Raw genomic sequence first — 16,363 nt, forward strand, 5'->3', positions numbered from 1 at the left:
ACTCATCTATGGAGAAAAATTTACATCAAGAAGTTTTGTACAAATTGAGCAACAGTCCTTAAATATGAACTTGGTTGTTGTCTGAAATTTCATTTATTTGATATTCCCGTAGGTTGATCTCAGGTTAAGAGTCTGTTAATGAAATCTATAAGATGAGTATCGTTTCCAAAAGAGTATAAACGGACGTTAGTTTTAGTGTAAGGTTGCCAGAATTTTTTAAACATGTATCCAGGCAATTTTATCGAAGAACCTGGAAAAATCAGGGCTTATGATTGTAAATCCAGGCAAAAATATAGGCAAATTTGGTCAACACCCAGATATATTTCTCATAAAAATCTAAAGAAAACGTGAAAAAAAAATTTTTTTCGTAAAAACTTATCAGCAGATTTCGAATCGTGTTTTAGGCTTCCGAAAAAAACCTTCAATGATTTTTTAAAACTTGTCAGAAAACATTGTTTTGCACGTATAATTAAAAAAAAAAATACAAATACAATTTGTTTTTTTTTGTTCGATTTGCAAAAAAAGTGAATAAATCCGAGCAAAATCCGGGCTTTTTTCAATGAAATTCGGGCAACCGGGCCGGATCGGACTTTTTCCAAATTTTGTATTAAATATTCGGGCAAACCAGGATAAAACCGGGTAAACTGGCAAGCTTTTTTGAGAGGCAAATTGGCCTCAACCATAACCTCGCAATTCAATTTGCTGGGGGCCTCAACAGTGATGCTAGCTAATGGACTTTTAAAGTTATTTCAAAACACCTTAAAAAATTGTCCATATACTGCTTGACAGTTAAAAAAAGAGTTGTTTCTAACTTACCTAAAGGGATGCAAAAAAAATCAACCAATCAATTGGCAAGTTGCAAAATCTCTGAACTCATGAAAACATTTATCAATCATTATTGCATGATCTTTAAAAATAATATAATAATTCCGAAATATCAACGCACTTGGCTGGCACCCCTGAACATAATGAAAAATCAATAGCAATAAGGGGGAGAGTTCATATAACGCCCCATGTTGCTAATGCGCGCCACTCGTGTTTTGAAGAATCTGTAACATTTTAAACCTGCACAATATTACCATTTTTTTTAAATGCTGTGATAGGCCATGGCAAACATGATTTTTTTTTCTTAAAATACCCCTGAGTCTTAAAAATTTCACAATTTAGGTTTTTCTTCATTTCGGTGTGAATTTTAAAACACTTTCAATAAACACCAAGCAGAGAAAAATGATTAAGACAATATTTTCTGACACATCGATAGAGGAGAATCTAAATTATATTTTTTTGCTAGAAAAATCATACTCTAAACTCGCTAAGGTATGCATTTTATAGGTATGTTTTATCATGGCCCATGCGCTCGTTATAACGCGCCAATCGCTGAAAAAACCATTAATTTTCAAAACGGCCAATTTTCATTGAAAGTGAATCAAAAGTCAAAAATCATATTTTGAGCTTTAGTTCAGCCGAGAAAACCTGCTTTTAATTTTTTTTTAAATTAAGATAAGTCCATTTTGATTTTCTTTTCAGTCAAAGTGTCTGTAAGTATTGGTGTATTTGTCTGCTAGGCGCGTATTGAATACACATCGGCGCGCATTTGCAACACAGTTTTGTTCTGTTGTTTTGAATATGGTTTAAAAAAAACCTAGTTTTTGAAGCAACTAAAGGAATTTGTGTTTAAAAAAAATCATAGGCATTTGTAGAAAACACTTTTCTTCATCGATTACACTCGTTTTTTTACACAAATTGTATGTGAAATAAATCGCAAATCAGCAATTCGCTTAGGTGGCGCATGTTCCCCAACATGACCTATTGTTTATTTGTCTTTAAAGACAGGGTTGCCAAGAATTGAACACCATCTGAGGTTGCCATTAGCTTTTTCTGATGATGTTTTAAATATTATTGGGATTTCTCGGTTTTCAGGTACTAACTCAAGGAATATTTAAACAAAGTAGTGTAGAGAGCCATATTGGATTTTTTTTATACAAAAATTTCAAAGTAAAACACATTTTAGAACGAAAATGAATTCCAAATACATTTTAATTGTGTTGTATGGCCTCTATTTGATAATGCTATGATGTGTGTTGGTTCTTTGAAGAATTGTTTTTTTTTCGAGATTTTCATCCTTTAAGATTCATCCCTTTTTTTGAAGATTTTCTAGATTTTATTACAGACCCCGTTCGATTTTGGCAACACGCCCGTACATTTTGTGTTGCCAAAATCGAATGTTGCCAAAATCGAACCGTTTTTTTTTCTCAACTTTTTTCAGTTTTGTTTTACAAAATAACTAAAATTATTATCAAAAACTTTATTTTTAGTCAATTTCCGACCATTTGTAGTTATTTCAAATTTTTTTCATCATGTTTTTGATGCATTTTGCACTTTTCTTATTTTGTTTATATTGTTTGTTTTCATTAGTCATATTTGCTGATTTTGTCGTTCTTCATCATTTTTTAGTTGTTTTTTGTCATTTTCAGTCTTTTGTTTGAATTTGTATTTTAACTTTTTGAATTTTTCATCTTTTTGTCATTTTTGGTACTTTAAATTTTTTTCCCAAAAACTTTTGTTTCTATTGTTGCATTTTATCACCATTTCAGAACATAAAACCGTATTTATGGTGTTTGTCTAAATTAAAATGGTCCTGTTATAACGAAAACTAAAAGGTAATGTTGTTTTTAAAAACCGTTAGATTTTGAATATTTTTCATGGTAGGTTTTAAACTCATTCTAGAGTTTTGCAAATTAAAGATGGGAAATTTTTCGATTTTTGTTAGTCTAGTTCATGAAAATCCCACTTTTTTAGTACCGATCTCGAAGAACAAGAATCTTACTCGAATAATGTGCCTTCAAATTGAAAAATTTCCAGCAGATTCCTCGAATTATCATCTAAAAAGGCAAGTTTCCTAGTAAATTAGCAAATTTTTCGTGATTGTGACGTCGCAGTCTGTACCAATATTAGAGCAGGGCTGCCATAACACTACCTTTTTTAATTTTCCTTGGATATCACTGCTGTCCGGCCATAGACGACTTTCCCATATTTTGAAGTTACAACTCTTACCTCTTTTTAAGGTGTTGAAGCTCCAAAGTACTCCAAGAACAACTTACGTATAATTACCTCCAGACTCCCGAAGCCAAAGCAGTAGACCAGACACGCAAACATCGAAAGACGTAGGTACCAGCAATTCCGAACTCAATAGGAAACGATCTCTTCCTTGAGCTTGAGAGGAAATCTCACCGACTAGATGAAAGGAAAAAGAAGCAGCAGGCTTCTTTCTGTGAAGGAACTTTTCCCCCATCCACCACAAACGGTTCCACTACAATTTTTCTTTCTTTGGACTCATTTAGGTGTCAAGACGAACGGGACGAAACAAGTAGATTACGCGAGGGGAGAGCGTGTGATCCATCCACGATATTCGCCTAGCCGCGAAAGGAGGAAGATCACCCCATCCATCCGTAGAATAAAGGCAAAAGCCAAAAGGAGAGAAGGGGGAAAAATCATGAGAAAATAATAATCTCATTTTGTCGAGTCGCGTTTCTTGTGCTGCTGGTTCCCAGCAGCAAATCGCTGCTACACTACACTAGCTTCTTCCGAGGGGTTGTTGTCGGTTTGGTTGGGAGGATTGTGTTTTCCTTCCCTCGCTCGGTTGCTCCACTTCACTTCAGTTCACTTCTTCTGGCGGTGATGAAGCTAGGAGTTTTTCCTGTCTGCTTTGCCCCATTTCGGAACGGAGGAGCCCCCCCTCTCCTGCTTCCACCAATGAAAGGCAGCAGCAGTAAATCGGAACACGACCATCAGTTTTGCTCTATGATCTCTTCTCAGCCAGCACTGCTGTTTGGATCGTTGGTTGAAGTTGGTACGCCATCATCCTTTCGCCCCGTGGGGCGTTACGGCCAAATGGTTGAGAAACTATCGCTTCTTATAAACTAGAGCTTGGCTCACAGACACTTCAAGCGCGCAATAGAAGAAAGGGGAAAAAGTGGGGTTATGGAGCAGGAGCAACAGAAAAAAGCGTGCGCGGGGAATTAGGAAGCTGCCTCGACTCGGCTTGGCTCGGCTCAACTCAGCTCGGAAGGTTGTGGTGGATAACTGTAATTCGGAAGTTTTCCTTTAGCGTTTTGCTGCTGCAAGCAGCGTAGAGCTGTTATTTTTTTTTTGGTTTGATTTCCTTCGCTATTCCTCACGTCGTCGCCGGCCATCGTCATGTCGAATCCCAGCCACAGGGTCTCACAGGGTCTATGAACGAACAAAATTCGGATGTAACGGTTTTCGGTGTCTCGGAAATCGGTAATTGCCCTTCCGAGCTTCATTAGATGGGCTTTTATTATTTGGGAGGAGAGTTTGCAATCAAAGCGTGGCGCTGTGTCCTATTTCCTAAATTTCGGTATCCGGAATCCATCGAAAAAAGTTTGCTTATACCAAGTGTGGTCAATGGAATCTAGCATTGACGAATAATTTGAATTGTGGGTATCCTTATCAGAGAACGACTGATGGTCGTTGCTAAATATTTACGAAACCGAAAAAAAAACCTCCGAAATGCTGCAGCCAAACCGCAAACCCACGTAAAGTCAAACCACACAAAGTCCTTGAGAATAAATTCACATCTTTATGAAGACAGCAAACAGGCAAGAGGAATAAAATTCTCAGCTCAATTGAGAAGTCGCCTTAGCAGTAAGAATAGACTGGGAATGAAGGAGGACGACATCGAGAAGCGTGATGTTCATTGGAGCAGACTCAACGAAGAAGCTGATGCTAAGAAGTTTAATTTCGACTTTATTTATTTATCCTCGCGTTTTTCCTCGCATCTCCTTCAACTTGTTCAGAGTCTTCGCCTTTTTTTACGACCAAGCTCGGTTCGAATCAGGATGTTAATTTTAGAGGAGAGACATTAGTCCGAGTAGGACGAAGGAATGTTGTAAATTTTAATCCGTTCTCCACTGACTCAGAAGAATTATGGGAAAATAAAATACCCTTTGGGTAAACAAACAACAACGGTGTGACTCGAAAACGTGTCCACCAACAGGCAAGCCTAAAAGCTGATATCCTTGAAATTTTTCCTGTTCTGTCCACTGCTCCACACTCCTTAATTGGATTGAATCCTTATGTGCAGAGTCCTCGCCGATTTACGATTCTGCGAAAATCCCCACCCAACAAACGAAACTCACTTGACGGGTTTCAGCACATCGCCGGGACCGGTTCGGCTCCAATCGATATCATCCAACAAAAAAAAAGCCACTCTGACGATATTCAATCCTTGTGGATGTCCTTTTTTTGTCCTTGGAAGCACCTTCTCAGAACCACTAACACACTCACAGTAGGAACAAAAAGAACGTGAAATCGCCGTTCGTCCGTTCCGTTTCGTGTGCTTATTTTAGAATCGAATCCGCGTTTAGTCCCTGTTCGAGTTGCAATACGACATAGCACAGAGCACCACACAAAGATTTTCACCAATCGATGTTTCTACGACGAAATGGCCGGCCGGATATCGCGTTTCCCCGACTTAAAACTTGGAGACCGTTTGGTCGATTCTATTTGCGCACTTCTTCTGAATCCTTCTGAATACTGAAATTCTTCCTTCGGTTCCTCTGTATTTTCACAGCAGCAGATCGCGACGCAGACGAACGCGGACTCACATCATTCCGTTCCGCCGTTCCGCACTTCACTGTGGATGGGGTCTGGCGGTAGAGCGGCCGCAAGCCAGCCAGGCCGAGATTGTGAAAGAATTCCTAAACACTACTCCACCACTCCATCGTTTCCGACCGACCTCGTCGCCAATTATGCCTCTTCCTTCGGATCGCGAGAGGAATCAAGGAACTCTCGCACACACAGATCCGTAAGAAAGCCGGAGTCAATAAGTCAGGCCGAGGAGGATCACCGATTTTTTTCCTTCTATCTACTTCTTTCAAAGCAAAGAAATGGGATCCACACCCATACAAACAGCTAGCATAGCGCAACGCGAGAGAAACGCGTCCGCGACGTCGCGCGCGAGGCTATTCGGGAGTACGCTCAGCTCTTTTCAAGCACTCCGTGCTTGGAAAGGGATCGGCTGTTTTTTTTTGGAATCACGGCGCTGCTCCTCGCGAGTCTCGCGACGCGAGTGGAGCTTGTGTATGTGTTCAAAGAGCGGTTCGCGTTCTTACTTAGCGATGAACGCGGTTACGTCAGCAATAATCTCTGTTTCGGTGTTTCTGTCCTACCCACTAGCAATGAATGGGGAGATGTGGAGCTGGCGTTGAGGTTAGGGTGTTGGCCGCGCGGTAGAAGTCATAAAATCGGTTAGATGCGGGGAAAACCGATTGTGGCCGACTGTTTGCTTCGACGATGAGTATAGGACTGCGACTGGAGTAACATTCTTAGAATTGATGGATAAAAAGCGCCAGGAATTATATTTCTGTTCGTTCGGGCTACAAGGGGTAGCGACCGCGACCGATGAGGACAATTTCGTCCGTGATCACGCGAGGATCGAGTGTTTTTTTCGCCCCCGGGTCGTCATTAATTCCTAGATTTTTCCAGGGAATGGACTCCTCTGGGTTAAACTGATATTTTTAGATAAAAAACACTGAATAAAAGACGTTTTTCAGGAGTATTTTCACTCTTTTTCATCGAAATTTTGATCATACGACGATGTTGAAAACTTGCAAAGAAGAAAATCTCAATTTTTGCCATATTTAAAATTTTTTTTTTTTAACTTGTGCCGCGCAGCGCAGATATTTTGCTAATTTTGTTTATGTATCAAGACACCCCAAGCAACTAAAAGTTCCAGAAACAGGCTCTTAAAAGCTTACTCAGCCCTGCTCGAGGCTGAATAGCATTCTATTTAGCTCAAAATTTAAGTTCTTATCCACACTTTCAAGTTCTATAATCAAAGCTGAGAAGAAAACTATTCATCCTTTGCATGATTCTTTCAATAAAATAGAAAAAAAAAACAAAAATCATTTTTGAATTTCTTAAACTCTGGAGTCTTAAAAGCTTTCTTTTGGTTCAAAACTCGTCCGCGATTTTTGGCAGAATTTTTATGTGACGTTTACATGAGTAAATTTGAATTTTTAGGTTTGTATGGGAAAATTGAATATTTAATACTGAAAAATCGTTTTCGTTTCTTCTGTTCTAATGGTTTTTGTGCCAATTTATAAATTCTTTAAAGAAAATTTTCCGCTGAACAACTTTGTCCAAGACTGTAACTTCGTATCTTATTAGGAACGAAAGTTATTAGCTGTTTGACAGGGATATGTATTTTGGCATTAAACGACAAAAAATCAATTGACATCTCTGCTGGTTACCAAGCTAGGTATTGCGTGACTACTTTTCATGCAATCCTTCACAAGGCACAAGCAGTGATGTCAATTGAATTTATTATTTTTCAATGCCAAACAACACATCTCTGTTAAACAGCTAATAACTTTCTTACCTAATAAGTTGCAAAGTTACGGTCTTCGACAAAGTTGTTCAGATGAAAATTTTCTTTAGAGAATTTATAAATTGACACAAAAACACAGAAGGTTCGATTCTACACAAGAAACAAAAATGATGTTGATTTTTCAGTACAAAATATTCTATTTTCCCATACAAACCTGAAAGTTCAATTAAATTTACTCATGTAAATGTTACTTAATATTTCTGGATGGATTGTGGATTCTGGATAAATTCTGGATTCTTTATAGATAAGTTTAAAACCAAAACGAAAATTTTAAGACTCCAGGGATTGAGAAATTCAAAAATGACCAAAAATCGACTCAGTCTATTAGAGTAAGCATTTCAGATTACTCGGATTTATCTGAGCTTGTCCGGATATTCAGATAAAAATTCGAGACAAGTCCGACCTGGCCCAGATGCCCGAATTTTGTGGAAAACAGCCCGGATTTTGCCCGAATTTATTTGAAGAATCCATAAATTTCATCAAGAACTTGAGGATACTAAGTCTCATTTTGCGGGATTCCTGCATGTCCGACTTTTAAGAACGTTTTCACGTAGTTCAATCCACAGATCTAGCTGATTTAAGCTCTTAAGAGGTTTCGGAATAGAGTCAAATGCTAGGAAAACAGAGTGCAACATAACTTCTCCAAAAAGGTGAGTTATACAGGGTGGCTAGCGAGTTTTCATTTTCAAATTCCCGGTTTCTCGATTGAGATTTTGTAGTTTTTTCGGTTTAAAAATACACTAATAATAATGTTTATCGGGCTTCGAAAGTACGATAAGACTTGAAACTTATTCAGATTACGGTGATATTTCTTGACATTTTTTAAGAAAATAAAGTATTAGCAGATGCAAATGCAAAGCACACATTTCATTGAGCAAAAAATGGGGATTGTGATACTTGGAAAATTTCAGGTTTAAGCTCCATGATCGATGAATTTGGTTTTGAATTACTGATTCATAAATCAGAAATTAACTTTGAATTTGATTTTAGGATTCGAATTTTGATTTTAGTTCAAACTACTGATTGCGTCGAATCTTATACTTATGAAGTATGTATTCTGTAATTTTATTTAGATTCTCGTCTATAATAGTGATGTGTTTTTAGAGCTTACGTTCTGAGTACTGGATTTGGCATATATTGTGGCTAAGTTATGAATCTGAATTTTCAATCCGAGCTCGAAAATGTATATTTTAATCCGAAATTTAAATTTAAAATCTAAATCGAAATTTTAAAAACTTTTCTTAGAAGGAATATTTATTTTTAAAATTCGATTTTTTTTTGTTATAAATTCTTAAAGCAGATGATAACAAATTATTCAAACGTGATTCCGACACTCATCAGAGGTGCCAGGTGTCCTAATACATCAGGATTTGTCCTGATTTTCGAGAAACCGTCCTGATTTTTTAAATTGTCTTGAACTGTCTTGATTTTTTAAAATGATCAGGACAATTCAGTACATTTTAAAATGTACTGAAATGTCCTAATTTTCCAAAAATATCAAAATTGTAATTTAATGTATAGTTAAATCATCAGGATATCGAACAAATCTAAAAGAAAATAGTTTAACCGATAATAATCTTCGGTTCAAATGATATTTCAAAGTTGTTTTTTCATATAAACTGCAGGCCAGGCTAGGAGGCACTTCTTGTCTCTGTTGCATAATATAAGGCGTCTACAGAATCATTATTTTGCCTTCATTTATGCAATTCAAGCAAAATTTTTGGTTTCCTGAAAAATCCTTTTTTTAAGGGATTTTTGACAAAACCAGCTAGCATCTCTGTCACTCATACACTTATGATCAAGGTTGCCGAATAAAATTCTGTGTTTTTCAGAAAAAAAAATCTGACTTTCTGTGATTTTACCCAAAAATTTTGTGATGGATTTCTGTGATGCTATTTCCTTGAAATTCATAGCAGAATTCGTGATAAATTGGGTATATTTTCCATTTGAGTTCGGCAAAATTAATTACCATTACCAACCTTATCATACTTTTCTAATTCGAAGTAAGAAATCTTAATTTAGTATTGGCCAAAAATATTATAAATTTGGAAATCGATCCAAAATTCTAAAATTCTGTGAAATCTGTGAAAATTTCAAAATTCTGTGTTCTGTTTAGTTTCACAGTTTCTGTGATGAAAATTTGCTCAAAATTCTGTGAAATTACTGAATTTTCTGTGATTTCGGCAACCTTGCTTATGATCGGTTATTATAAAATCCCACAAAAAATTCGTATCTTTTTCCAAATTTTGTGCACTTATAAATGAACAACATGGTAGCCACCCTATTAAAATTTTTGTTTCCTGCAGTTTCCCCCGCTTGACCTATTATGAATTCTAGATTATCAAAAGTTAAATATTCAGTAAATAGTGAAAAACTATTTTCGAAACCGTATAAGTTGCGTCCCTCGAGGTTTTGCTACTGGACAGTAAATTGATTTAATAAGTTTTTTTTTTTTGATAGTTTAACACAAACCAAAAAGTTTTGATTTTATTAGAATTTCAAGTTCTTAAAGAAGTAATGATATCTTTCGTGAACTCTGCTCAAAACCACCGAAAACGAGTAAATTTACGTAAAAGAATATCAATATTGGCTTTACAATCTGAGATAAAGCTGCCACTACGCAGTGATTTCAACTTTCTGGATTTTACTGTGGTCTTCTAGACTTTATTCCAAACTTCAGAGACTTCCAGATTTTTTTTTATCACAAACCTTGACTAAATATCAGAAAAATCAGAACCCAGACTTCATACCAGAAAAATGCACGAGGGTCTCAAAGTTATTGAAAGGAAAAATTATCTCAATATAACGAAAGAAAAAAAGACTAAAGCATGTCTCTGTCTCTTACCGAATATTTCATAATTGTGAAGCACAGTTGCTAAGTGTGATTGTGTTGCTTGTACAATCTTCTATACCAAATTCCGCGGCTTTAAATTAGTATTTTAGTTTTTCACGCGAAAATGAATTTATGGCTTGTCACTCGAAAACCCTGAAAAATTCATATTTTTTTCTGAATTGTTCAAATTTAAGAACTTGACCTATTGCTTCGCAAAAGTCGAACGCTGACACAATTACAGAATCCGGATTGGGACTGGTTCTTGTAATCAATTATCTAATAGAATTATGGGGTTCTTAGGAACAAAATTGGTATATCTCCAAAAAAATTTTTTTTAATGTCCAGTGTCTTTAGTTTAAAGTACTTAATTTCCAGACAACAAGATCTCTCCAAAAACAGAATAATTGGTAGGACTATTAGACCTTGTAACTGTAACTCTACAGCGATTGATCCGATTTCGACAACAGAAGAAAAAAAAAACAACCAATCGTAACGCCATTCAAACGGCGTGGAACGTTGGTCAATCGACAGTCCAATTGTTTCTTTCGGTGGCAGCAGGATTGCTGCTCACACTCCGTCTATCGAGTTAGCCTCAAGCCCCGAAACAAAAGCCTTAATCAAGTTCCAAATCAAACCAACCCATTAGACATCGGGGTGGATAATCAGCTGGTTTCTCATACCGTCACCAGCGACCGAAAGTAAAGTAATGTGACCAACAACAACTCGAGAGAGACCGAGAAAAAAATATATATAAACCCATAAATAAAAATTAGAACAGCTTTGGAAAAATCCGTTCGGTTTCGGGGCAGGAGACAATACCCCCGAATGCTCTGTGTGAATCAACCGGGCAACCGAACCATAAAGAAACGTCGACTCTGGCTTTTTACCCAATCAACCGCAAGCGATCCGGTGCTGCTGCCGCCGTGCGCAATAAAGTGGCCTAACTTGGTCAATTATACAGTTAGATTAATTCGATTTTCCACTTTCAATCTGCTGCTCGTTGGCTCCAACTCCAACTGCTATTATGTCGATCATTTTTCGTCGGTTTTTTTTTGTCGGATGACGATGATCGGTATCAGCATCGGCAACAGTCGGTCAACTCTGGCACATTGAAAAATGCGTGTCCATTCAATTATGATCAAGAGAGATGCCCGGATCGATACTGTTTGGACGACGACGACACTTATTATTGGGGCGACCAATTCTATAGGACAGTGAACGTGGATTTTTTCAGACAGTTCACATCCGAACAATTGCTGCTCCCTCTACCCGCGTCCTAAATCGTGAAGTTGGTATCCGAATTCCTCAACATTGGTTCCGCGGTTCCACGGACTACTAGGATTGGGAAACCTAGAGAAGGAGAAAGGCAGGAGCAGCAGCAAAAACAACAACACTGTGACGAAATCGTTGAAGCAGAAAATAGATAATAGCCAAGCAAGCGGGGGAACGCAACACGGACGTTCGGTGTTTGTGGCGAGGAAAGAAGCATAGAAGAACCTAGCAAGCAGTGGATAGCAATGCCGTAGCAAGTAGCTGAAGAAGTTGTTACGATGGATGGACTCGAAGTCGGACGAGCTAGCTAGACACAGGAAAAGGAGTGTATGTTTGTGTCTGTGTGTGGGAAAAGAAGAAGGAGAGAGAAAAAGGCAACCGGCAATGGAGGTCAATCACCGCTTACAGCGGAGTGTAGCTCACTCAACATGGAGTCAGTACTCCACACTCCAACAAACAACCGAGCAGCAGCAGACAATCTCGGCCAGCTCCAACTGAATTGGCCACCGCAAACCTCCTAGCCTAGCAAAGCCAAGCCATAGAGCCACTAGAAGGAGGAGGTCTCACAGGAAAAAAGGAGAAACTCCATTTCTCGGTGTGCCCCGGCCATAGACCCGACCCGCTTGCCTTTTGCCACCCTCTGAGGTCTGATGGTTGGTCGATCAGGCAACCAGCAGCAGCAACAGAAAAGCAAAAAAGGAATCGAATGGAAAGCAGAAAAACCTCCGGGAAACAAACTCGACTCGGATCGGAAAAGACGGTCGGTGATAAAGCATGCAATTTTCTATTTTTGCCTCCACTGCTTCTGCTTCTCCGATCGCTCCTCCTCCTGCTGTCGGACTTTGGATAGTTTTTTCAATCTTTCCAATCCTAGAGAGCAGCAAAACCAGGGTCTGGTGCTGTTGTGTGTTTGGCTTCAACAGAAAACCAAAACCAAACGAAACCAAAAAAAAAAATGTAGAGGAAAGAAAAAACAGACTGTGTCGAGTACCTAGCTACTCTCAATGAACTATTTCAACTACACTAGAGACTCCCCCTGAGGGGTAAGGGGGTTCCTCGATCGGCACTGAGTGGAGGTCGGTTGGGAGTTTTCGATTTTGCTTCACGTTGCGGTTTTTTCGAGTCATTAAACTCTTTGATTGAAGTTTTGGGTTGATTGGTTCCGGACCGAGGAGAAATGTACCTACGTATGGGGATGGAGCTAGCAGCAATACACAATTGGTTTTCTATGATTTAGAACTCGATCGATCGTGGTAAGACTTATCTTGCTACTTTGCTGATTGTGATCGATTTCCGGAAAGTTGGTTCCTATAATCTTTACATGGAGAAAAGTTATTGACCCTTGATAAAAGGGTCCAAATGCGAACGTTTTCCCTTCATAGCACTTCAATAGGTCCCGCAAAGTTTAAACTCTGTTTTTGTTAAACCTAGAATTGTATCATTACGCCAAAATTGTGATGGAGTGTAAAGTAAAATGTGTTGTTTTGTGCCTAAGGAGGACAATTCGCTTAACTTGTCATGAATTCGAGCAAATACAAAACTTTGAGTATTTTTGAAGGTCATGCTTCAGAAAAAAGAAATCATAATCAAAAATAGCCTTAATTTAGAATACAACTTATATACACAGTAAATTTTTGCCTCGGTTTCCAGCAAAAAAAATGCTGGAAACGTTCAGCAATCCAAATGTTTGCTGGAAACCAGCAATCGGTTTCCGAATTGCTGAATTTTTCAGCAATCGGTTGTGTTCTTGTCATTTTTGCTGAAAATCAGCAATCGGTTTTCGAATTGCTGGCCTTCCCAGCAATTGATCTAGTTTGCTGGATAATCAGCAATCAAGTTGTCACATTGGAGTTTGTTTGTTTTCGTACGCTGAAGCAAGGTGAGACTCTATTTTACGAATTTTGGTTAGATTAATATAATTATTTTTATTTTCCTCTATATTCTAGCAACCAGACATGAGTCAAGGGTGAGTTTTTATTGGACAGATTTCATAAAAGATACTAATCAGAAATCTTTTCTCAGGTGGCGAATGATCAACACTTTGGCACAAAGCTGCCACCCCAGAGCCGGTGTTGGAAAATTTAAAAAAAATAAGTTCTTAGAAATATATGCAAACATAATTTTAAAATGAAAGAAATAAATTCTTTTTCATTGCTCATTATACGCTCAGGCAGTAATCAATATTTAATTTGAATTGGAATATAAATTTGGTACTAAATACAGCCGGTTGTTTTGAAAGAAATTTGCTGGCTTCCAGCAATCTGGATTGCTGATTTTCCAGCAATTTGAATTGCTGGAAACCTGCATTAACGTTTGCTGTTTTTCCAGCAACATCACAAAAACAACATGAAAGTTGACATGAGTGACAAAAAATAAATAAATAGAATTTGTACATTAGAAAAAAAGAAAGAATGTCCTAAATTGTCTTTAAGAAGACTCAAAAGTAAAGAAACAAAAAACATGAAATCGTCAAAAGTAGAATGAACCAAAATGACAAAGGACGAATAAAATAACAACACAAAAAAGAAATAGGTATGACTGTTTCAACCGGAATTAACAATTTAAAAAAAAACATACCAAAAATTCAAATTTAAGTTTGAAAATTCTCATTTTTTTGTTTGTTTTGCTAGGATTTGAACACTCTCGTGTTATTCATCCCTTTTCCTCCGTGGAAAATTCTCAAAGCTCCTTTGAATCCGTCAGGAAAGTTTAGAAAGTTGAAAAATTATATTTTTCAAATTTTCAATATGGAAACAGAAGAAATTGAGACGGTTTTTTTGGTACGGTTGTACGGTAACTACCAATTTTAGTTTCGAATAATAACAATTGCAAGGATTTCCATAATTTGAATCAATCCCAAAAAAACTAATATTCAAATTACAACGCACTTCCGTTGCTCATTTTCAGGAGGAACATCCATTTTTGTTGTCTGAAGTTGCATTTTTCTCTGCAACCACGAACGGCAACAAAACTTCTTCCTCAATCTAGCAAGCTATGTAAATTGAAAACATATGCAAATCCTTCCTTGCGGTTTGCTGCCATCATCATCATCATCATCATCATCGGTAAAAATGTGTGATGGAAAACGCTAACGAATCTACTACTCTCCTGCGCAGAACGACGACGACAACGTCGACTACGCCGAACGCCTCCTTCCTTTCCTAGCTCACTCACTAGTATCGTTATTTATTTTAATGAAAGCAAAAATCGTGTGCCACGTACCTCTATTTTACATTTTGCTGCTGCTGTTGCCTCTCCATTCCAGCCACAAGTTTGTTGAGGGATTCAAATTCAACCAGATTTTTTTTTTCAGGCGAGCCGAGCTCCACTCGCGGTAGAAGTGTTCTGCTAACTCACCACGAGTCGCGCAGGAGGTTTCTTCCTTTTTGGCCTCCTCCTGTGTGCTATCGTGTCGTTTGGTGTCGCCTACTTGGGGATTTGGCCCGTTCGTCACTGTTATTTGTTGGTGTTGTTATAAGCAGCTCGCAATTCAGCTGTATGCGTGGGCACTAGTACTGGTAGTAGTCGTTCACACTTAACTTGGACTTAGTATATTTTTCACCGCACAGTCCGCGCACAACTAAATACGACGGGGCGCTAGGGTAGAAGGAAAATAACACTCTCACTCACAGAGGACACACTGATTTTCGCCCCCTGGTTTTGTTGTTGTTACTGCTGTTGGTTTATAACAATACTTTTAACGGCAATGTGTTTCTTCACGGCAATTGCTCTAGCACAGCAGCGTCTGGGTATAAGTGCTGTGGTTGTACATTCCTTTGCAGGCTGACTGGCTAACTTCCTCAGACGGCGTTTGGCGATAAAAACATTTCCCTGGCCCCTTCCGCAACGACTTTTGCTCTCGACAACACCAGTACTTGAGCAGTGTGTGGACTTGCAATTAGTAGGCCTTTCTTGCCCCTTTTTGCCTGAAGCGACAAATTAGCACTTTACACTTGGTCGATTTTGATATGCTAACTTTGACGGTAAAATTAGGCACTTTACTCTTGGTTGGTTTGTCAAAACTTTTGCTATGAATCACTGCTTGCTTTTACGACGATTCTCACTCACTCAAATCCTTGGCTTAACTGTTGTTTGCGATTATTGAGATCACCGAAAAAAAAAAATTAACCGATATGCTAATCTTCTCTTTTCTCCAATCTGGCACAGAACGGCAAAAGAGATTCTCTACAACGCGAACAATAAAATCACGCTCAGTCTCCAAAGGATCTGTCCGCACTCGACACAAAACTTCCCGTTTTATTACTCTTTTTATCACCAGGAAAAAAAACCGATAACAAAATCGTGGGTTCACTTTTTTCTTGTGCAATCAAAGCAGTCAAGTAAATGCAATAAAAGTCCTTTTTCAGGAAACCGGAACAACGAAGACCGGGAGCTAATGCGGAAAACGTTGTTACTCAAACCGCGGCACAAACCCAACTAAAACCTTGCTTTGGGTTTAACTTTTTGACTTCCCTTGCACCGTTCACGCGAGCAAACAACCCCCTAAACTAAAACGGGGATTCGGCCGATTCGACACTCAACTCAACAAGTCAAAACCAACGAACGAGGCAATACATACAACAAAGATAGTAGCGTTGCGTTGCGCAGCGCATTGAGCGAGCCTCGGCTCGCGTGGCGAGCAAACAGGACACAAACACACAGCTCCAGCTGGGCCCAATCAGGAATCGCGTTTGCAGGATTCGCCTTTCGCATACACACGCATTCCCCGTAGCGTAGCGTAGCCTTTTTCCACAATGAGATAACTTTACGACACGGTCCAAAGCGAAGGAGAGAGTGAGAAAGCTTCGGAACGGAACTCATCGTCGGTCGTGTCGTGTGTAATACAC

At 38.4% G+C, this 16,363-nt stretch overlaps 1 protein-coding gene across 3 annotated transcripts in view; it reads right to left on the reverse strand.

The window, feature by feature from the left end:
* Nucleotides 1–15,995, reverse strand: part of LOC129751058 (protein tramtrack, beta isoform-like) — a 67,876-nt gene extending 51,881 nt beyond the window's left edge. The window contains exon 1 of one of the 3 annotated variants that reach the window (XM_055746325.1): nucleotides 14,739–15,995. The gene's annotated coding sequence lies outside the window, so the exon portion shown is untranslated. Of the gene's footprint in view, nucleotides 1–5,159; nucleotides 5,668–14,738 lie in introns of those variants that run through there. The other 2 variants (XM_055746323.1, XM_055746324.1) reach the window with 2 other exon arrangements.
* Between the last annotated feature and the right edge of the window lie 368 nt (nucleotides 15,996–16,363).

The sequence above is a fragment of the Uranotaenia lowii genome, chromosome 3 (assembly GCF_029784155.1).
Source record: "Uranotaenia lowii strain MFRU-FL chromosome 3, ASM2978415v1, whole genome shotgun sequence".
Taxonomy (NCBI): Eukaryota; Metazoa; Arthropoda; class Insecta; order Diptera; family Culicidae; genus Uranotaenia; species Uranotaenia lowii.